We start from the raw sequence: 25,255 nt of genomic DNA, 5'->3' as shown, positions 1-25,255 counted from the left end.
CTGGACTATGGGACAGAAAATGATACTGGTGAAGAAAGAGCTTCTTGGATCAAGTAGACACATGAGACTGTGTTGGCATCTCCTGTCTGGAGGGGAGATGAGAGAGCAGAGGAGGTCAGAAGCTGGCCGAATGGACACGAAAATAGAGAGTGGAGGGAAGGAGTGTGCTGTCTCATTAGGGGGACAGCAATTATGAGTATATAGCAAGGGGTGTATATAAATTTTTATATGAGAGACTGACTTGATTTGTAAACCCTCACTTAAAGCACAAAAAAATTTAGCCGGTGAAAACCTTATGAATAGTAATGGAACATTGCCTGATATAGTGCTAGAAGATGAGCTCCTCAGTTTGGAAGGCACTCAAAAGATGACTGGGGAAGAGCTGCCTCCTCAAACAGAGTTGATGTTAAAGACGTGGATGGTGTCAAGCTTTCAGGACCTTCATTAGCTGATATGGCACAATTCAAAATGAGAAAAATAGCTGTAAACATACATTAATAATAGGATCATGGAACGTACGAAGTATGAATCTAGGAAAATTAGAAGTAGTCAAAAATGAAATGGAATGGGTAAGCATAAATATCCTAGGCATTACTGAGCTGAAAAGGGCTAGTATTGGTCATTTTGAGTCAGATAATCATGTGGCCTACTATGCCAGGAATGCCAAATTGAAGAGGAATGGTGTTGCATTTATTGTCAAAAAGAACATTTCAAGATCTATCCTGAAGTACAATGCTGTCAGTGATAGGAAAATATCCATACACATACAAGGACAATCACTTAATACAACAATTATTTGAATTTATGCACCAACCACTAAGGCCAAAGATGAAGAAATTGAGGATTTTTACCAACTTCTGCAGTCTGAAATTGATCAAATATGCAATCGAGATGCATCGATAATTACTGATGACTGGAATGAGAAAATTGGAAACAAAGAAGGATTGGTAGTTGGAAAACATGGCCTTGGTGATAGAAACGATGCCACATCTATCACATGATGGAATTTTGTAAGAACAACAAGCTCTTCACTGCAAATACCTATTTCCAACAACATAAATGACAACTCTACACATGGACCTTGCCAGATGGAATACATACGAATCAAACCGAATACATCTGTGGAATGAGATAATAGAAAAGCTTAGTATCATCAGTCAGAAAAGGGCCAGGGGCCGACTGTGGAACAGATCACCAATTGCTTACGTGCAATTTCAAGTTGAAGATGAAGAAAATTAGAATGTCAATGAAAGCCAAAGTACAACCTTGAGTATATACCACCTGAATTTAGAGACCACCTCATGAATAGATTTGACCTCTTGAACACTAATGATTGAAGACCAGACAAGTTGTGGAATGACATCAAAGATATCATACATGAAGAAATCAAGAGGTCATTACAAAGACAGGAAAGAAAAAAAGACCAAAATGGATGCTGAAAGAGACTCTGAATGCTCTTGAATGCTGAGTAGTTAAAGTGAAAGAAAGAAATGATGAAGTAAAAGAGCTGAACAGAAGATTTCAAAGGGTGGCTCAAGAAGACAAAGTATTATAATGACGTGTGCGAAGACCTGGAGTTAGAAAACCAAAAGGGAGGAACATGCTCAGCGTTTCTCAAGCTGAAATAACTGAAGAAAAAATTCAATCCTTGAGTTGCAATACTGATGGATTCTATGGGCAAAATATAGAATGATGCAGAAAGCATCAAAAGAAGATGGAAGGAGGTGGGGCCAAGATGGCAGAGTAGTCAGACGTTTCCGGTGAACACTTTTACAATAAAGATGCCCCCCAAAAGTGAAATGATTATACTTATGACAAATCAGGAGCCCTGAACATCAAAGGCAAAGTTAGAAAATGGACTGAGCAAAGTGGGGGCGGGGGGTGGGGGGAGACAGTTCAGAAGCAGGGAGGAGTTGCCAGAACTGAATTGCCAGGAACCCTCCTGCTGTGGTGGGTTGGTGGTAGCATTCAGCTGCAGTTTTCTCAGGGAGGAACAGCCAGGAGCACAGCCTATTCACACCTCTGGAACCAAGGAAGAAGGCGCTCTCAGCAAAAGCTAAGTACTTGTGAATGTTTTACTGCACCCCTAGCCCTCAAGCCAGCTTCAGTGGCTGATGATTTCCCTGTGCCTGAGATAGGTCCTGCTGCGTGCTCCTAGCCATTATCTCGGCCTTGGAGAAGGAATAAATTCACAACTGGGGAAGATGATCTGTCAGCTCCACTAACCTGGGGAGCTTAGGACTGAAGAGGCTTCTGTCTGGGCATAAACGGTCCATGGACTTTGAATGCTTTTCACCCCTGCATTGACCTGTGTGGGCCTATTTCAGGAGAGTAGGCCCAAGTTGGCAGACTATAACTGTTTCAGCTGTACGGTGGAGAGGTGGGTGTTTGATGTTTGACATTGCTTTGTCTATTAAACAGGGTCCTCACCTACCCACATCAGAGGCCTAAGGACTGGTGACTCCACTCGGGTCACTCAGCCACCCACAATAGGGCCCCAAGGATAACTGGTACCTCCCAGTCCTTACAACCAAAAGAATTGGATGCCCATGGCCCATCTGCGGAACCCACCTACCTGTGCGCTCTAGGGAACAAGGACATGCTTTCCTCACAGACACTCGGGGGAAGGTTGTCAGCCCCCTGCCTTGTTCGGAGCATGACCTCCTGCTGCAACCAGATACCGGTACCTATACCAATCACCCCAGCCCCTCTAAGACTGTAAGACAAAGCCTGTACCACACACTTGATGACCAACTACCTGGACACCTGAGCTGAATCCATAAAAGAAAAGCAAATGGACTCCTAGGCTCATATACCTGATAACAGCTCTAGCCATCTGGTGACAGGTCATTAGAGCTTCAAAGGTGAAAATAATCAAGCTAGCTCATTCAAGCAACCTGTTTAGGCATATCAAAACAAAACAAAGAAAGAAGCTAGGATACAGTAAGCAAACATAAAATAAACTAATACAATAACTTATAGATGGCTCAGAGACTACAGTCAATATCAAATCACATAAAGAAGCAGACTATGATCGCTTCAACAAGCTCTCAAAACAAGGGATCGTCTCCATGAAGGTGTCTTCCTGGAATTACCAGATGCAGAATACAAAAGATTAATATACAGAACTCTTCAAGACATCAGGAACAAGATCAGGAAGGAGATCAGGCAATATACAGAATAAGCCAAGGAACACACAGATGAAGCAGTCGAAGAAATTAAAAAGGTTATTCAAGAACATAATGAAATATTTAATAAGCTGCAAGAATCCATAAAGAAACAGCAATCAGAAATTTAGAAGATTAACAATAAAATTACAGAATAGACAACTCAATAGAAAGCCAGAGGAGCAGAATTGAGCAAGTGGAAGGCAGAATTAGTGAGATTGAAGAAAAAGCACTTAGTACCAACATAATGGAAGGAAAATCACATAAAAGAATTTTAAAAAATGAAGAAAACTTAAGAATCATGTGGGACTCTATCCAGAGAAATAACCCACTAGCGATTGGAGTACCAGAACAAGGAGCAATAACAGGAAATACAGAGGGAATTATTGGAGATTTGTTTGCAGAAAACTTCTCTGATGTCTTGAAGGATGAGAAGATATCTACCCAAGATGCTCATTGAACTCTATATAAGGTAGACCTCAAAAGAAAGCCACCAAGACATTTTATAATCAAACTTGCTAAAACCAAAGACAAAGAGAGAATTTTACGAGCAGCTAGGGATAAACGAACTGTCACCTACAAAGGAGAGTCCATAAGAATAAGCTTGGACTACTCAGCAGAAACCATGCAGGCAAGAAGGCAATGGGATGACTTATATAAAGCATTGAAGGAAAAAAAAAATTGCCAGCCAAGAATCACATATCCAACAAAACTGTCTCTCAAATATGAAGGCAAAATTAGCGCACTTCCAGATAAACACAAGTTTAGGGAATTTGTGAAAAACAAACCAAAACTACAAGGAATACTAAAGGGAGTTCTCTGTTTAGAAAATCAATAACACCAGATATCAATGCAAGAGTGGAACACTGCACAGAGCAAACAGATGTCAACCCAGATAGGGAAATTACAAAACTAAATCAATACTAAAAAAAAAAAAAACTCTAAAAACAGGGAAACAGCAATGACATTATGTAAAAGAAGCCAACAATAAAACAATAAAGAGGGAATAAGAAATGTAGTCACAGATCTTTCATATGGAGAGGAGCACAAGGCAATATAAAGAAATAAAAGTTAGGTTTAAACTTAGAAAAATAGGGGTAAATATTAAGGTAACCACAAAGGAGACTAACTATCATGCTCATCAAAATAAAATACAAGAAAAAAATAGACACTCGGCAGAAACAAAATCTACAACTATAAATAGGAGGAAAAGACAATATATGAAGATAAACTACTCAGCATGAAAAAATTAAGTGGGAAAAAGAAACTGTCAACAACACACAAAAGAAGACATCAAAATGACAGCATTAAACTCATACCTATCCATAATTACGCTGAATGTAAATGGACTAAATGCACCAATAAAGAGACAGAGAGGGGCAAAATGGATAAAAAAAAAAAAAGCACAATCTGTCTATATGCTGCCTACAAGAGACATACCTTAGACTTAGAGACACAAACAAATGAAAACTAAAAGAATAGAAAATAATATCAAGCAAACAACAATCAAAAAGAGCAGGAGTGGTAATATTAATTTCTGATAAAATAGACTTTAAAGTTAAATCCACCACAATGGATAATAATGGACATTATGTAATGATTAAAGGGACAATATACCAGGAGGATATAACCATATTAAGTATTTATACACCCAATGGCAGGACTGCAAGATACATAAAACAAGCTCTAACAGCACTGAAAAGTGAGACAGACAGCTCCAAAATTATAGTAGGAGACTTCAGCACACCACTTTTGGTGAAGGACAGGACATCCAGAAAGAAGCTCAATAAAGACACGGAAGATCTAAACACCGCAACCAACCAACTTGACCTCATAGACATATACAGAACACTCCACCCAAGAGCAACCAAGTATACTTTCTTTTCCAACACACATTGAATATTCTCTAGAATAGACGACATATTAGGTCATAAAGCAAGCCTTAGCAGAATCCAGAACATTGAAATATTACAAAGCATCTTCTCTGACCATAAGGCCATAAAAGTAGAAATCAATAACAGGAAAAGCAGGGAAAAGAAATCAAACAATTGGAAACTGAACAATACCCAGCTCAGAAATGACTGGGTTATAGAAGACATCGAGGATGGAATAAAGAAATTCATAGAATCCAAAGAGAATGAAAACACTTCCTATCAGAACCTTTGGGACACAGCAAAAGCAGTGCTCAGAGGTCAATTTATATCAATAAATGCACACATACAAAAAGAAGAAAGGGCCAAAATCAAAGTATTATCCGTACAACTTGAACAAATAGAAGGAGAGCAACAAAAGAAACCCTCGGGCACCAGAAGAAAGCAAATAATAAAACTTAGAGCAGAATTAAATGAAATAAATAAATAAAATGACATAGAGAACAGAAATTGAAAGAGTTAACAAGACCAGAAGCTGGTTCTTTGAAACAATTAACAAAATTGATAAACCACTGGCCAAACTGACAAAAGAAAAACAGGAGAGGAAGCAAGTAACCTAAATAAGAAATGAGATGGGTGATATTACAACAGACTCAACTGAAATTAAAAGAATCATATCAGATTACTACGAAAAATTGTACTCTAACAATTCTGAAAACCTAGAAGAAATGGATGAATTTCTAGAAACACACTACCTACCTAAACTAACACAAACAGAGGTAGAACAACTAAATAAACCCATAACAAAAGAAGAGATTGAAAAGGTAATTAAAAAACTCCCCAAAACAACAAAAAACTGGCCCTGATGGCTTCACTGCAGAGTTCTACCAAACCTTCAGAGAAGAGTTAACACCACTACTACTAAAGGTATTTCAGAGCATAGAAAAGGACGGAATACTACCAAACTCATTCTATGAAGCCACCATATCCCTGATACCAAAATCAGGTAAAGACACCACAAAAAAAGACAATTACAGACCTATATCCCTCATGAACTTAGAGATAAAAATCTTCAACAAAATTCTAGGCAATAGAATTCAACAACATATCAAAAAAATAATTCACCATGACCAAGTGGGATTCATACCAGGTATGTAGTTCAACATTAGAAAAACAACTAATATAATCCATCACATAAATAAAACAAATTATATTAGAAAAACAACTAATATAATCCACCACATAAATAAAACAAAAGGCAAGAACCACATGATCTTATCCATTGATGCAGAAAAGGCATTTGACAAAGTTCAACACTCATTCATGATAAAAACTCTCAGAAAAATAGGGATAGAAGGAAAATTCCTCAACATAATAAATGGCATTTATACAAAGCCAACAGCCAACATCATCCTAAATGGAGACAGTCTGAAAGCATTGTGCTCGAGAAAGGGAAACAGACAAGGATGCCCTTTATCACCGCTCTTATTCAACATTGTGCTGGGGGTCCTAACCAGAGCAATTAGGATAGATAAAGAAATAAAGTGCACCCAGATTGGTAAGGAAGCAGTAAAAGTATCTCTATTTGCAGATGACATGATCTTATACACAGAAAACCCTAAAGAATCCTCAAGAAAACTACTGAAACTAATAGTAGAATTCAGCAGAGTATCGGGATACAAGATAAACATACAAAAATCAGGTGGATTCCTCTACACCAACAAAAAGAACATCAAAGAGGAAACCACCAAATCAATGCCATTTACAGTAGCCCCCAAGAAAATAAAATACTCAGGAATAAATCTTACCAGAGGTGTAAAAGACCTATACAAAGAAAATTACAAGACGCTACTAAAAGAAACTAAAATAGACCTGCGTTAGTGGAAAAACATACCTTGCTCATGGATAGGAAGACTTATCATCGTAAAAATGTTTATTCTACCAAAAGCCATCTATAGATACAATGCAATTCTGATCCAAATTCTAATGACATTTTTTAATGAGATGGAGAAACAAATCACCAACCTTATATGGAAGGGAAAGAGACCCCGGATAAGTAAGGCATTACTGAAAAAGAACAAAGTGGAAGGCCTCACACTACCTGACTTTAGAACACATTATACTGCCACAGTAGTCAAAACAACCTGCAACTGGTACAATAACAGATACATAGACCAATGGAACAGAATTGAGAATTGAGACATAAATCCATCCACATATGAGCAGGTGATATTTGACAAAGGCCCAAAGTCAGTTAAATGGGGAAAAGACAGTCTCTTTAAAAAATGGTGCTGGCATAACTGGATATCTATCTGCAAAAAATAAAACAAGATCCGTACTTCATACCATGCACAAAAACAAACTCAAAATGGATCAAAGACCTAAATATAAAATATAAAATGATAAAGATCATAGAAGAAAAAATAGGGACAATGTTAGGAGCCCTAATACATGGCATAAACAGTATACAAAACATTACTAACAATGCACAAACACCAGAAGAGGAAACTAGGTAACTGGGAGCTCCTAAAAATCAAACTCTTATGCTCATCCAAAGACTTCACCAAAAGAGTAAAAAGATTACCTACAGACTGGGAAAAAGTTTTTAGCTATGACATTTCTGATCAGCACCTGATCTCTAAAAATCTACATGATACTGCAATAACTCAACTACAAAAAGACAAAAAAAACAATTAAAAAATGGGCAAAGGATATGAACAGACACTTCACTAAAGAAGACATTCAGGTAGCTAACAGATACATGAGGAAATGCTCACCATCATTGGCCATTAGAGAAATGCAAATCAAAACTACAATGAGGTTCCATCTCACTCCAACAAGGCTGGCATTAATCCAAAAAACACAAAATAATAAATGTTGGAGAGGTTGTGGAGAGATTGGAACACTTATACACTGCTGGTGGGAATGTAAAATGGTACAACCGCTTTGGAAATCAATTTAGCACTTCCTTAAAAAGCTAGAAATAGAACTATCGTATAATCCAGCAGTCTCACTCTTTGGAATATATCCTAGAGAAATAAGAGCCTTTACATGAACAGATATATGCACACCCATGTTCATTGCAGCACTGTTTACAATAGCAAAAAGACAGAATCAACCAAGGTGCCCATTAATGGATGAATGAATAAACACATTATGGTATATTCACACAATGGAATACTGCATATCAATAAAGAACAATGATGAATCTGTGAAAGATTTCATAACATGGAGGAAACTGGAAGGCATTATGCTGAGTGAAATTAGTCAGTTGTAAAAGGACAAATATTATATGAGACCACTATTATAAGAACTCAAAAAATAGTTTAAACAGAGAAGAAAATATTCTTTGATGGTTATGAGAGGGGGGAGGGAAGGAGGGAGAGTGGTTTTCACTAATAAGATAGTAGATAAGAACTGTTTTAGGTGAAGGGAAAGACAACACACAATACAGGAGAGGTCAGCACAACTGGATTAAACCAAAACCAGTTTCCTGAATAAACTGAATGCTTTGAAGGCCAGCATAGCAGGAGCAGGGGCTGGGGGACCATGGTTTCAGGGGACATCTAAGTCAACTGGCATAATAAAATCTATTAACAAAACATTCTGCATCCCACTTTGGAAAGTGGTATCTGGGGTCTTAAAGGCTAGCGAGTGGCCATCTAAGATGCATCAATTGGTCTCAACCCACCTGGAGCAAAGGAGAATGAAGAACACCAAAGACACCAGGTGATTATGAGCCTAGGAGACAGAAAGGGTGACATAAACCAGAGACTACATCAGCCTGAGATCAGAAGAACTAGATGGTGCCTGGCTACAACCGACGACTGTCCTGACAGGGAACACAACAGAGAACCCCTGAGGGAGCAGGAGAGCAGTGGGATGCAGACCTCAAATTCTGGTAAAAAGTCCAGACTTGATGGTCTGACTCAGACTAGAAGGACCCCAGAGCTCATGGTCCTCAGACCTTCTGTTAGCCTGACAGGAACCATTCCCAAAACTTCAGACAGGGATTGGGCTGGACAATGGGATAGAAAGTGATACTGGTGAAGAATGAGCTTCTTGGATCAAGTAGACTCATGAGACTATGTGGGCAGCTCCTGTCTGGAGAGATGAGAGGACAGAGGGGATCATAAACTGGCCGAATGGACATGAAAACAGACAGTGGAGGGAAGGAGTGTGCTGTCTCATTAGAGAGAGAGCAACTAGGAGTATATAGCAAGGCATATATAAGTTTTTGTATGAGAGACTAACTTGGTTGGTAAACTTCCACTTAAAGGACAATTAAAAAAAAAAGAAAAAGAAGGAAGGAATTCATAGAGTCACTGTACCAAAAAGAATTGGTCAATTTTCAATCATTTCAGGAGGTAGCTTAAGATCAAGAAGGATGGTACTGAAGGAAGAAGTCCAACCTGCACTGAAGACTGAATACAAGGCTCCAGGAATTGATGGACTACCAGTTGAGGTGTTTCAACAAATGGATGCAGTGCTGGAAGTGCTCACTCATCCAAGCCAAGGTGTTTGGAAGAAAGCTACCTGGCCAACCAACTGGAAGAGATCCACGTTTTTGCCTATTCCAAAGAAAGGTGATCTCATAGAATGTGGAAATTTTCCAACGATATCATTAATATCACACACAAGTAAAACTTTGCTGGAGCTCATTCAAAAGCAGTTGCAGCAGTACATCAACTTGGATGGAAATTGAAGCTGGATTCAGAAGAGAACGTGGAACCAGGCATACCATTGCTGATATCAGATGGATCCTGGCTAAAAGCAGAGAATAAGAGAAAGATGTCTACCTGTGTCTTATTGACTATGCAAAGGCATTCAACTGTGTGAATCATAACAAATTATAGATAACATTGCAAAGAATGGGAATTCCAGAACACTTAATTGTGCTAGTGAGGAGCCTGCATCAAGAAGCAGTCATTCTAATAGAACACGGGGATACTGTATGGTTTAAAATCAAGAAAGGTAAGTGTAAGTGTTGCATCCTTTCACCATTTTTACTCAGTCTGTATGATGAGCAAATAATAGGAGAAGCTGGACTATACGAAGAAGGTGGCATCAGGATTGAAGGAAGATTCATTAACATCCTGCATTTTGAGGTGACACGACCTTGCTTGCTGAAAGTGATGGGACTTGAAGCAATTACTGATAAAGTTCAAAGACAACAGCCTTCAGTATGGATTATACCTCGACATAAAGAAGATAAAAATCCTCACAATGGGACCAATAAGCAACATCATGAAAAATGGAGAAAAGATTGAAGTTGTGAAGGATTGCATTTTACTTGGATCCACAATCAATGTCCCTGGAACAGCAGTCAGGTAATCAAAGGACACATTGCATTGGGCAAATCTGCTGCAAAGGACCTCTTTAAAGTGTTAAAAAGCAAAGATGTTACCTTGAAGACTAAGTTGAGCCTGACCCAAACCATGGTGTTTTCCATCACCTCATATGCATGCGAAAGCTGGACAATGAATAAGGAAGACTGAAGAAGAATTGACACCTTTGAATGACGGTGTTGATGAAGATTATTGAATATACCATGGAATGCCAGAAGGATGAACAAATTTGTCTTGGAAGAAGTACAACCAGAATGCCCCTTAGAAGCAAGGATGGTAAGACTTTGTCTCACATACTTTGGACTTGTTATCAGGAGGGACCGGTCCCTGGAGAAGGACATCACGCTTGGTAGAGGGTCAGAGAGAAAGAGGAAGACGCTTAAGGAGAGGGATTGACACAGTGGCTGCAACACTGGGTTCAGACATAAGCATGGTTGTGAGTATGGCACAGGACTGGGCAGTGTTTTGTTCTGTTGTACATTGGATCAGTATGAGTCAGATTGGACTCGATGACACCTAACAACAACAACTATATATATAAAGAGAGAGAGATAGATAAAGAGAGAAAGAGAAAGGGAGAGCGAGAGAAAGGTTTATATAAAGGAAATGGCTCATGCAGTTGTCAAGGCCGAAAAGTCCCAAGTCTGTTAGTCAGGGCTCAGGATGGAGGCTTCTCCTGACTCACATAGCTGCAGGGCTGATGAACCCAAGTTTGGTAGGTCAGACAGCAGCCTGCTGGCTCACAGGCTGCAGAGGCTGATGAATCCAAGATTGACAGGTCAGATGACAGGCTACTGGCTTGCAGGCTGCAGAGGCCAGTGAATACCAAGATTGGCAGCAGGCAACAAGGCAAGCTGCTGTCTGAAATCCCAAGAACTGGAGGTCAGATGATGACAAGCCAAATGCAGGATACGAAGTGAGTAAAAGCCAGTGAGTTTTGCCAGAAGTCCATATGTATTGGATGCAGGCCACACTCCCAAGGAAACTCCCTTTCTAGTGATTAGTTGCTCATAGCAGGTCTCATCATGGAGGTGATTATATTACATCAGATCTCATTATGGAGGTGATTATATCATTACATAAATGCCAAACTACATCATAACTGGCAAACTACTGAAAATCATGGCCCAGCCAAGTAGACACATAACCTTAACCATCACAGTCCACCTCTTGTCAACTTGGCTCCTGTACACATTTCCTTAAGCCATACGAAATCTCTAAATAAAGACAACTATAAAGTCATACTTGTGCCTAAAACAATACAGCTAACATGTGTACAACTGAAAACACACTAGCCCCGTTTATATCTTATATTTCATAAGTAAAGAAAGCAAAAATATTTGATGTACACCCACAAGGAAGAAACACATCACAATTACAATTCTTGTTTCTGGAACTGGTTACATGGTAGTAGCTAGCATTTAGAACTACTTTCTTCCACTACCATTCCTTATTCCCCTTACCTTCAGCAAAAACCTCAGCTAGTCATGTTCCTTTGCCTGGTGGGGTGACACAAACCTTCATTCTTGAAGGATCTGGGCCATTAGTAATCGTGTCAAAATTGGGTTGCTGTAATTTTCCATTGACTTTAATCACATGCTTTGGACATGTTGTCAGGAGAGATCAGTCCCTAGAGAAGGACATCACACTTGGCAGAGTACAGGGTTAGCGGAAAAGAGGAAGACCCTCAACGAGGTGGATTGACACAGTGGATGCAACAATGAGCTCAAGCATAACAACAATTGCAAGGATGGCGCAGGACCGGCAAGTGTTTCGTTCTGTTGTGCATAGGGTCACTATGAGTCGGAACCGACTCGACGGCACCTAACAACAACAACAACAATGGTAGTACTAAGAGATGCCCTAAGGAATCTCCTGTATTCCAGACATACTCTTCTTTACCTACAATATCAATCTGATTTCCTTTTGGTAATCAGGATCAATCACACCTGCCAACATGATAACTTCCTTCTTTGCCTGTTCCAGAAGCAATGAGGAGCCCAAGGTGGCTGGGTAGCATTCTTAACTTCCAGTTCAATAGAATCAGTGATGTGTCTCCTGGTGGGAGCATTCTTCTCTTTGTAGCTAAAACCTCTAGACCTGCAGAGCATAGGGTCACAGGGACAGGAAGCAAAAAACTTGCCAGTGAGTCACTAGGGGTAATAGTGAGTGGTTACACTCCCATTTCTACCCCTTGATGCCTGGACAGATGAATCCTGGCTATGGGAGAAACAGCATCATATATTAGACACTGGTTTAGAGCATATACAGCCTCCTGGAGAATATTATCCCAACCCTGCCACTTAGCTGGTGCCATAATTGCATTTTTAGAAGGCATTCAGCAACGATTTGTAAGGCATCTGCCTTATACCGTGCCCTAGGCAATATCTCAGACAAAGTCTCTTTAGACACAATTGGGTTAATCTCATCAGATGGGGTTGGAGGGGTAATGGTTTTGTTGGCAGGAATGATTCAACAGAATTTAGGAGCTCAGTGTCCCCAGCTTCCCGATTATCTGCCCATATGTCCCCATCTCAAGTTTCAGGATCCCATTTCTTCCCAATCAACACCCTCACTTTAACTTCAGACACCATTGGAAACCCTGGTGGTGTAGTGGTTAAGTGGTTAAGTGGCTAACCATTAAAAAAAAAAAAAAAGGAATTCAACTGATGCTGTAATTCAGCCACTCTTACAATAGGACTCTGGGTATGGTTTTTGGCAATATCAGCTCTGTTACTACAAGAAATAAGGCCTTTATTTCAGGACACGAGTGACAATTATGAGGTCATTTATGTGGCATTTGACTTTGACTCTGAAGCACTGAGCTCATCTTTTTCTTTCACCACTTTGTCTAGTGAAAGTAGGACCAACCAACCAGCTTCCTTATACTACTAATTCTGACAAAATTGTAGAAAGTATCAAACGTGATCACCCAGAGCGTCACTTCTCATCAATATTTGACCTATTGGTAGTGATACTTTGTGTGTTTCTATTGCCAACTCATGCCATAGATTCACAGTGCCATCTTTACTACTGGAAGCAGAGTCATCAACACCTTGAAGATTAACCAAATTTTAGAACTAATTTAGAAAACTTGTCCTTATTTAGTTTCTCTAGAACCACTTTTGGTACCAAATATCTTAGGCTGGGTTCTCCAAAGAAGCAAAACCAGTGAAACATGTGTGCGTGGGGGGTGGGGGGTAGAGAGAGAGAAATTTATGTCAAAGAAATGGCTCATGCAGTTGTATAGGCTGGAAAGTCCCAAGTCCATGGGTCAGGCATCAGGATAGAGGCTTCTCCTGACTCACGTAGCTGCAGAGGCTAACCAATCGAAGATCGGCAGGTCGGATGGCAGGCTCCTGGCTCTTGGGCTGTGGACACCAATGAATCCCAAGATCAGCAGGCAATATGGAACACCACTGGCTCAAGTCCCAAGAAACAGAAGTCAGATGATGACAAGCCAAATGCAGCATCCAGAGTGAACAAAAAAATATCCAGTGAGATTTGCCAGAAAGTTCATATATATTGGATGATGCAGGCCACATTCTCAAGGAAACTCCCTCTCAACTGATTGGTGGCTTATATTAGATCTCATCATAGAGGTGATTACATCATTACATAACTGCCACACTACGTCACAACTGCCAAACCACTGACAATCATGAACGAGCCAAGCTGACACACCATCACAATCCATAATCTTACTGCACTGAGATAATCATAGAAATAAATTGGTAATATCCTCCCATGTTTTTGAAGGCATATATGCTCATAGTTTTTAGCAAAATTAAGGTTATATTTCATGTATTTCTGTGTAACTGTGTTTCTACTCTTTTGAATCAGAATAGAAATTATATGTGACATGACCGGCTCCTTGAAAAGGCAGCTCAAAATTCTACCTCCTAAAATATGTTTTCAAATGTTAATTTAATGAATGCCTAGGAGAAGCAATGAAAGCCTGATGTGGCCACAGAACAGACATTACACAGGTAGAGCATGTAAGTGTTTCCCAGTTAATAGAGGGCTGTAGCAATGAAGAGAGCCTGTTGTTTGGCTGAGAGAAGTCATTCAGTCTCTTTGCTCATTCCATCTGTGGTGGTTCAATGAGGTTGTCCATAGCATGTACTTTTTTAATATGTGTATTATGCTTTCTAATTGGGCTTTATTGGAATTAAATCTATACAAAAAAGACATAGATCTCTGAGTGCAGATGCCAATAAGCTATACGTAGGCATTTCCTTTTAGATCAAAGTAATTCACAAACATTTACTAACTTCTTTTGACGGCAGTGGGTTGGGTTTTTATTTCAACTAATTTATTATTCTAACGTGTTATAAAACTTGTGAGGAAGTGAGGCAAGTAAAAGCTATTTTTACTATAATTTTACAAATTAGGAAAGTGTGGCCAAAAATATGCAGAACTTGCCCAGAGCTATTAAATAAGCCAATGTAGTGGTCTCTTAAACAGGAACTCAACTCCCCAGTTACTGCACTAATTCCTCTGCTCGTAGCTAACACTAAAGACTTAGGAATTCTTCAATGAAAGTGTTTCTGTCCTAAAATATTTTCTTTCTTTCCTAGGTTGTAATCTTTATAAATACTTAAAATGATATATTTGTTTTTAAGAGTTCATCAGCTCTTGCTACAGACCCCTCATTGTAAGCATGATATTCTTTCTTTTAATATTAGCCTATATGTTATTGGAGTGAGGAACCTGAATGTAGGGAAAATCAGCTTTATTTTTAAAGCCCTAATTCCTTTTTTCTCTCTGCCATATCCTTCTAGCGGGCCCAGTTACTATTTGATTTTAATTCCTGTTTTCTCTCTGCCATATCGTTCTAGCGGGCCCAGTTACTATTTGATTGTTCTAAAATTGGACTCCTGATCATTATGGGAACTTATTGCTCCCACCTCTGCTGCTTGGGGTCTTACCAAGGCAGTCTGTAGCAGTTTCCTTGATGAACACTGTGGCCAGAGTGGTGTGCTAGTTAACTGGCTCTCAGGTGGGTTAGGGGGAAGCCCTGATTTGTAGTATTTGCTGATTTCTGTGGTGTAAATATTCCCACCATGGCTGATTTCAAGCTACCAACATGATATCACTAATCACGGAGGTGGAGAGAGAGGCGTGCGGTCGGCTCAGGTGTGAGCAAACTCCAGCCTACCATTGCATTGGAGCTCTCTGGAGGAACATGTTCAGCTTTCTCTAGGGTGGCACTGGAGGAGAAAGCCATTCTAATGCCACACAGTTCTATTTTCCTTGCTGCCCTCTCAGTAATCTTGAATAACCCCTTCCACAAGGTGCTCCTGCAAAACAACCTCTTATTCCCGCCTGGCTGTGTCTGAAACTTGCTACTCAAAGTGTGGTCTGAGGAACAGCAGTGTTGGCCACACCTGGGAGCTTGTAAAAAATGCAGCTTCGGGTCCTCCCCAGTCCCATTGAAGATGCATTTTAACCAGATTCCAGTCGGAGAAGCCCTGACGTAGTAAATTTCATCCAGTCTCAAAGCTATGGTGCAAATCATGACCCAGTAACAACTTTGATGTCCTGTAATTCCCCAAGGTAGATATGAAATAGAACTTCAAAAATGACTATAGATTGCAGATGAAAACGAGACCTCTGAAAATAAAATAAGTATCTATGCAAACTAATTAGGACAGGGGGATTTTAGGATCCCAAAATTGCTAAAGGTGAGAAATTCTTTGTAAATTAGAGGATTTTTTTTCCTGCCAATAGCCACAGATTCAGAGAAAATAGGTAATCAACAGAGAGCCACTTATTTTTTCTGATTTTGTCTACTTGCTTTTAGATAATAAGTTATACTTAAAATATTGTATTACTTTAACTAGTAAAAGAGAATTAAAAGTTTTTTCTGAGTTGATGTAAGTAAATTTAGCTCATTCCTCTGACTGTTGCATAACATTCCATTGCATGCATATGACGCGATACGGTGCTCCAGCTCTGTAGTAAAGGACATGCACGCTGTTTCCTACTCTTACTACCACAAGCAATTCTTCCATGGACATCTGCATATGTATTCTCCCTTAGATCTGTGTGAAAGCTATTCTAAAGAGATGTCCAGGGACAGGATCACTGGGCTTGCACACTTAATTTCACCGAGTACTTTCAGATGGCTCTTCAGAAATGGCTATACCTATTAATACTCCCATCAGCAGTGCTTGGAGGTTTCTACTTCCCCACTTTATATTTTCTAACTTTTGAGTTTTTGCCAATCTGGTGGATGTAGGATGACAGCTATGCTTGTTTTCATTTGCATTTTTCTGATGCGAGATTAATCATCTCTTCATATGCTCATTAGCTATTAAGATTTTTTCTTCTGGAAACTACTTGTGTTCTTTGCCTGTATATCTATGGAATTCCGTTTGTGTATGCGCGTGCTTTGGGTGGAAGTTTACACAGCAAATTAGTTTTCCATTCAATAATTCATAAGCAAATCGTTCTGTGACATTGACTGCAATTCCCACAAAGTGTCAGCACTCTCTCCATTTTCACCCCAGGTTCCCCATTTCCCTTGGTCCTGTTTCCCTGCCCCTCCCTGCCTTCTTATCTTTACTTTTGGGCAGATGTTGCCCTATTGGTCTCATGTAGTTAATTGTTCTAGGCAGCACATTCCTCACAAGTGTTACTGTTTATTTTATAGGCCACTCTATTATTTGCCTGAAAGGTGGCTTCTGGGAGTGGCCTCAGTTCCAAGTTTGAAGGGTGTCTTAGGGCAATAGTCTCGGGGATTCTTCTAGTCTCTATCAGACCATTAAGTCTGGTCTTTTTAATGAATTTGAATTTTTTTCTACATTTTTCACTCATTCTAACTGGAATCTTCTGTTGTGTTCCTGGTCAGAGCAGTTGGTAGTAGTAGTCAGGCACCATCTAGTGCTTCTGGCCTCAGACTGGAGGAGGCTGTAGTTCATGTGGGCCATCAGCCCTTTGGACTAATTGCTTCATTGAGTCTTTGTTTTTCTTCACTCTCTTTTGCTCCAGATGGGAAGAGAGCAATAGTTGTATCTTAGATGGCCGCTCAAAAGCTTTTAAGGTCCCAGATGCCACTCTACAATATGGAGTATTATCTTTACGAACTATGTTATGCCAGTTGACCTAGATGTCCCCCAAGACCATGGTCCTTAACTTTTAAGCCCAGTAGCTCAGTCCCACAAGGTATTTGGTTATGTCTAAAAAGTTTCTGTAACTGTGGCCTCTATATACTTTATAATATATATGAATATATATGCAGTACATACAAATATGTATGTAGAAATATTCACAACCATACCTAAATACCTAAATAAGCACTCAAGTGTACTCTCATATGACCTCCCACACCGGTTTAGCATACATATCTACCCATGTATCTACTCACAAATTATTGTTTTTTATTACTGTTGTTGCGGGATTGTATATGTTATAGTATTTACCATAGTTGCCCTCTCAGCGTCTTCCTTTGTCGCGGTCATGTGCTGACTTCCCCCTTATTCTGTATTGCCTTTCCCTTCACCAAAATTAACTCAAGTCTATCCATTTTTTTTTTTTTTTATCCATTTAGTGATTCTCCCTCCTTCCCCTCCCACCCATGGTAACCATCAATGAATGTTTCTTTCTGTGTGTAAACCTATTCTTGACTTTGTATAATAGAGGTCTCATACAGTATTTGTCCTTTTGTGATTGACTTACTTCACTCAGCATAATGCCCTCCAGATTCATCCATGTTGTTTGATGTTCTGTGGATTCATCGTTATTCTTTATCGTTGCATATGATTTCGTTGTATGCATGTACCACAATTTGTTCATCCATTCATCCATTGATGGACATTTAGGTTGTTTCCATCTTTTTGCTATTGTGAATAATGCTGCAATGAACATGGGTATGCAACTGTCTATTCGTGTCACGGCTCTTGTTTCTCCAGGATATATACCTAGGAGTGGGATTGCTGGATTGTATGGCATTTCTAGCTTTTTAAGCAAGCGTCATACCATTTTCCATAATGGTTGTACCATTTTCCAGTCCCACAAGCAGTGTATAAGAATTTCAATCTCCCCACATCCTCAACAGCATTTGTTATTTTTTTTTTTTTATCAGTGCCATTATTGCCAGGGTGAAATGGTATCTTATTGTAATTTTAATTTGCATCTTTCTAATGGCTAATGATCACGAATGTCTTCATGTATTTGTTAGCCACCTAAATGTCTTCTGTGATGACGTGTCTGTTCATGTCCTTTGCCCATTTCTTTTTTTTTAATAATTTTTATTGAGCTTTAAGTGAATGTTTACAAATCAAGTCAGTCTGTCACATATAAGCTTATATACACCTTACTCCATACTCCCACTTACTCTCCCCCTAATGAGTCAGCTCTTCCAGTCTCTCCTTTCGTGATAATTTTGCCAGTTTCTAACCCTCTCTACCCTCCTATCTCCCCTCCAGACAGGAGATGCCAACACAGTCTCAAGTGTCCACCTGATACAAGTAGCTCACTCTTCATCAGCATCTCTCTCCAACCCATTGTCCAGTCCCTTCCATGTCTGATGAGTTGTCTTCGGGAATGGTTCCTGTCCTGGGCCAACAGAAGGTTTGGGGACCATGACCACTGGGATTCCTCTAGTCTCAGTCAGATCATTAAGTCTGGTCTTTTTATGGGAATTTGGGGTCTGCATCCCACTGATCTCCTGCTCCCTCAGGGGTTCTCTGTTGTGCTCCCTGTCAGGGCGGTCATCGGTTGCGGCTGGGCACCATCTAGTTCTTCTGGTCTCAGGATGATGTAAGTCTCTGGTTCATGCCTTTGCCCATTTCTTGATTGGATTTTGTGTCTGTATGTGTGTGGTTGTTTAAGTGTTGAAGTTTTCTAAATATTTTAGAGGTTAGACTCTTGTCAGATGTGTTATTATTGCCAAAAACTTTTTCCCAGTCTGTAGGCTCTCTTTTACTCTTTTGGAGAAGTCTTTTGATAAGCGTAAGTATTTAATTTTTAGGAAGTCCCAGTTATCTAGTTTATCTTCTGCTGTTTGTATATTTTTCGTTGTTTGATAGTCTATTTATGCTGTAAATTAGAGCCCCTAGCTTTGTCCCTATGTTTTCTTCCATAAACTTTATAGCTTTAGGTTTAACACATAGGTCTTTGATCCATTGTGAGTCAGTTTTTGTGTATGGTGTAACGTATGCATCCTGTTTCATTTTTCTGCAAATGGATATCCAGTTTTGCCAACACCATTTCTTAAAAAGACTATCTCCTCCACATTTAATGGATTTCAACTCTTTGTCAAAGATCAACTGTCCATAACTGGATAGATTTATTCTGAATTCTCAATTCTGTTTCATTGGTCTATGTGTCTGTCACTGTACCAGTACCAGGCTGTTTTGACTACCTTGGCTGTATAGTAGAGTACTGAAAAAATAGACTATCAAACATAACTAAAAATATACAAACAGCAGAAGATAAACAAGATAACTGGGACTTCCTAAAAATTAAATATTTATGCTTAGGTTATGAAATCGGGAAGTGTGAGGCCTCCTACCTTGTTCTTTTCATTAATGCTTTAGCTACCCAGGGCCTCTTTCCTTTCCATATAAAGTTGGAGGTTCATTTTTCCATTTCTTTAAAGAATGTTATGGAAATTTGGATTGGAATTGCATTATATCTCTATAGATTTCTTTGGGTAGTATTGACATTTCCACAATCTTAAGTCATCCTATCCATGAGGATGGTATGTTTTTCCATTTACGTAGATCTCTTTTGGTTTCTTGCAGTAATGTTTTGTAGTTTTCTTTGTATAATTCTTTTACCTCCCTAGTTAGATTTATTCCTAAGTATTTTATCCTTTTGGGGGCTATTGTAAATGGTACTGTTTTCCTGATCTCCCTTTCATAGTTTTCTTCACTAGTGTAGAGGACTTCAATTGTTTTTTGTATGTTGATCTTGTACCCTTACACTTTGCTGAACCCTTCTGTTAGTTCCAGTAACTTTCTTTTGGGGTATCAGGGGTTTTCTACGTATAGGATCATGTCATCTATGAATTAAAAAAAAAAAAAAATTATTTTTTATTTTTTAGGGAGAGTTTTAATTCTTCCTCGACAATTTGGATGCCCTTTATTTCCCTTTCTTGCCTTATTGCTCAGGCTAGGACCTCCAGCACAATGTTGAATAAGAAAGGTGATAAAGGGCATCTGTGTCTAGTTCCCATTCTGAAGGGGAACGCTTTCAGTCTCTCTCTGTTGAGAATAATGTTGGCTGTTGGTTTTGTATATATGCCTTGAATTATGTTGAGGAATTTCCTTCTACTCCTATCTTCCTGAGAGTTTTTACCAAGAAAGTGTGTTGAATTTTTATCAAAGGCCTTCTCTGCATCAATTGAGATGATCATGTGTTTCTTTTCCGTAGTTTTATTTATATAGTAGATTATGTTGTTTGACTTTCTGATGTTGAACCATCCTTGCATCCCTGGTATGAACCCCCCTTGATCATTTTTTTTTTTTTATATATGCTTCTGAATTCTGTTGGCTAGAATTTTGTTGAGAATTTTTGCATCTATATTCATATTGGCATGTAGTTTTCTTTTTTAGTGGTATCTTTACCTGGCTTTAGTATCAGGGTTATGCTAGCTTCATAGAATGAATTAGGGAATAGTCCTTTCTTTTCTATGTTTTGGAATAGTTTGAGTAGAATTGGTGTCAACTCTTCTCTGAATGTTTGGTGGAATTCTCCGGGAAGCAATCTGGGTCAGGGTTTTTTTTTGTTGTTGTTGGGAGTTTTTTTTTTTTTTTTATCACTTCTTAAATTTCTTCTTTTGTTATGGGTCTGTTCAAATTTTCTACCTCAGTTTGTGCTAGTTTACATGGGTAGTGTGTTTCTAGAAACTTATCCATTTCTTCTAGGTTTTTTAATTTGTTGGAGTACAATTTTTCATAATATTCTGTTATGATCCTTCTTATCTCAGTTGGTTCCTTTGTAATGTCATCCATCTCATTTGTTATTTTGGTTATTTGCACCTTCTCATTCTTTCCCTTTGTCAATTTAGCTAGTGGTTTGTCAATTTTATTGATCCTGTCAAAGAATCCACTTCTAATTTCAATTCTATTGTTTTTCTGTTTCATTTATTTCTGCTCTAATTTTTATTATTACCTTTCTCCTGGTGACTGTGGGGTTCTTTTGCTGCTCTTTTTTCTATTTCAGTTGTAGGGTTAAGCTATTGATTTTGGTCCTTTCTTCTTTTTCAGTGTGTGCATTTATTGCTATAAATTCTCTTCTGAATACTGTTTTTGATGTGTCCCAAAGATTTTGGCATGTTGTGTTTTCATTCTTATTTAATTTTAGGAATTTTTTTATTTCATTTTTAATTTCTTCTATTACCCGGTGATTTTTAAGCAAGGTGTTATTCAGTTTCTATTTTTTAATTTTTTTTCCTTGTTCTTCCTGTTACTGATTTTTTTGTCTTATAGTGTTGTGATCAGAGAAAAGGTTTTTAATTATTTCAATTTTTTAAAAAATTTATCGAGGCTTGCTTTGTATATCCTAAAATATAATCTGTTCTGGAGAATGATACACGTGCATTAGAGAAGAATGTGTACTGTGCTGTTGTTGGGTGGAGTGTTCTGTATAAATCACTGAGGTCAAGTTGCTTGATTGTGTTATTAAATCTTCTGTATCTTTGTTGAGTTTCTTTCTAGTTGTTCATCAAAAGTGCTGTGTTAAAGCCTCCTACTATTATTGTGGAACTATCTATTTCTGTTTTCAATATTGTTAGAGTTTGTTTTATGTATTTTGGAGCTCTGTCAGCTGCATATGTACTTGTTATGGTTATGTCTTCTGGTGGATTGACTCTTTAATCATATATAATGTCATTCCTTGTCTCTTATGATGGATTTTGACTTAAAGTCTATTTTACCAGAGATTTAGTGTTGCTACTTCTGCTGTTTTTTTGGTTACTGTTTGCTCAATATATTTTTTTTTCCGTCCTTTGATTTTTAATCTATTTACGTCTTTGTGTCTAAAGCTGTCTCTTGTAGGTAGACTATTGATGGGTCCTTTTTTTTAAAATCTACTATGCCACTCTGTCTATTGACTGTTGCATTTAAACTGTTTACATTTAGTGTGATTATCAATAGGTATAAATTTACTGCTGTCATTTTGTTGTGGGTTTTGTTTTTGTTTTTTGTGGTGTTGATGGTTTCTTTGTTCTGCTTAAATTTCTGTGCTGAGTTCTTTTTGTTTGTGGATTTTCTTTTCATTTCCTTCATTGTTAATGATTTTGTGTTTACTCGGTCTTTATGATTTTCTTCTTTTTTACTTTGGTGAGTAGGTTTAATTTTCTTTGTGGCTACCCTGAAATTAACTAAGTTTAAAACAGTATTATTTTATGATATCAATCTTGACTTCCTCTTCATTTGGAAGTTCTGTAACTACATCATTTATTCTCCCTTTTTGTTTTGAAGTTGTCATCATTTCCAAATTGACATCTCTGGTTCCCTGTTTTCAGTTATGTAGCTTTATTTTACTTTTGAGATTACTTTATCTGGATTGGTAGCTGGGTTATGCTGCTGTGTGTCTTAATCTCAGATTGTTGTCTGATGTTGCTGGTTCTCTGTCCAAAGGACTCCCTTTAATATTTCTTGTAAGACAGGTCTAATTTTTACAAATTCCTTTAACTTCTGTTTATCTGGGGATGTCCTAGTTTTGCCACTGTATTTGAGAGATAATTTTGCAGGATATTGATTCTTGGTTGGAAATTCTTTTCTTTCACGGTTTTATATATGTCACCCAGTTGCCTTCTTGTTTGTGTGGTTTCTGCTGAGAAACTAGAGCTTTCTCTTATTGGTGCCTCCTTGTAGGTGATATTTCGTTTTTCCCCAGCTGCTCCCAGAATTCTTTCTTTGTGTTTGGTTTTGGAAAGTTTGATTATGATATGTCTTGATGATTTTCTTATGGGGTCTATCCTGTATGAGGTTCTTTGAATTTCTTGGATAGTAACTTTCTCATCTTTTATGATAACAAATCTTTAAAAATTCTGTGTGTGTGTGTGTGTTTGTCTCCTCCTGTTCTGGATTTCCAATTGTGCATAAATTATTCCTCTTGATAGCATCCCACATAACTCTTAGACTTTATTTTTCTTCATTCTTTTCTCTGATTGTTCCTCAAACAAATTAAAATCAAGGGATTTATCTTCTATTTTGCTGATTGTTTTCCATTGATTCAATTCTACTTCTATGTCCATCCATTGAGTTATCTATTTCTGATATTTTATTGTTAATCTTCTAGTTGCTGTTTTTTGTATGGTTTCTAATTATCTATTTATTTTGTCATTCTGTTCTTGTATTGTGTTCCTGAATTCTGCTGTCTGCATGTTACCAGTTAGTGCCTTTTCTGGAGATCAGGGCAGGACTCTTCGTATCCATTTGTGTGACTTTGGTGGTGTCTGTTGACTGGGTGTGATTTCCTCTCACTAGTGGATGTGGTGAGTCATATCCACTTGCTAGTCCTCTGTGGTTAGGCATTTATGCCTTCCCTTGCTGGATTGAGTGTAGACGGTATAGCAGGTTGTTTCTTTGGTATTGGCTGAAAAATGTTGGGTGGTCTGGGTCCCTCCACAGCTCTTGTGGGACTGTGGGGTCCTTCTCGGCTTGTGCAGTTAGTGCACCTGCTGGAGGGCAGAATAGGTCATCTTTGTAGCCACAAGATAGCAATTCTACCCAATTGGATGGGGTAGGCCCTTTGTGCAGGCAGTGCCTACTTTTCATCTGAGTTGGGATGTACCTGGCAGTTGATAGTGTTGGGTGTGCCTGCCGAGCTTTACCAGATGATTGTAAGAAAAGTGCACAGGAGTGTGTCTGCTAGCCGTTGGGCCAGGGCATGGGACACACCTGCTGGTTGCTGGGCTATGGTGCTGAGTGCATTTCCGGTTACTGTGTGGGTATGGGGGGACCGTGCCAGCTACCAGTCAGCAGACGTGGGTGCACTCCCACCAGTTGCTGGGCTATGGGCACACTCCCACTGGTGTCTGGGCTATGGGTGCGCCCCCTCCAGTCTCTGGGCTGCAGGCGCATTCCCACCAGTCATCAGGCAGTGGGCACGCTCCAACTAGTCTCCAGGCAATGCGTGCAGGGTCACTGTCATTGGTTGCTGGTCGTAGGTGCAAGGGCGCTCCCACCTGACCACCCCAGGAGACCGGAGCCTGGCCCATTTAAATGTGAGGGCAAGGGGCACACAGGAGGCTTGCTGGGTGGGGGCCTCTAGTTCCTACTCTGCAGTTTTACTATTCAGTGGATGTTTCCTGGCCAAATGGTTAGGCTCTGCCGCTGTTGAGTAAATCTTTGCCCAGTTCCTGGCTCGCTCCCTTCTCTATAGTAGGCAGGATCACCGAAGCTCTTTCTCAGTCTTCCTGTACTCCCCCTTTTTAGCCCTGGTTTGTGTTCTACTCACCTTGTTTCATTCCAGGTTTGTTTACACAGTATGTCTTTCTGCTGTTCCATGTAGTTGTCTTTCTGTTCTCCTCATCCAGGAACACTGCCCACTTTGTCCCAAGATGGCCACGCTGTGCTGGGCAGGATTACAAAGCACCGAGGATCTATATATCTCTGCCTCTGCTGGTTCTTTTTTTTTTTTTTTCTGTCTCTCCTTCCACTCAGAGCTTGGAAAAATTCTTCATCCTTCTATTTGATGTTTGGTGTTCCAAGGTTGTCGTCTGCATCTGTTTCACTTGGATTCTTGAGTCTTTGATGTAGGGGGATGTTTTGGTGCAGCAGCCTAAGTCACCATCTTGGGCTTCTCGTTAGGTTCCTCTCTTTCATGTCCATTTTTAGGAGTTTGTTCACTCATTCACTTAATAAATTTTTATGGAGCATCTACTATGTGCAAGGCACTGTTATAAGTG

The sequence above is a fragment of the Elephas maximus genome, chromosome 2 (assembly GCF_024166365.1).
Source record: "Elephas maximus indicus isolate mEleMax1 chromosome 2, mEleMax1 primary haplotype, whole genome shotgun sequence".
NCBI classification, from domain to species: Eukaryota; Metazoa; Chordata; class Mammalia; order Proboscidea; family Elephantidae; genus Elephas; species Elephas maximus.
This window is presented reverse-complemented; position numbering follows the sequence as displayed.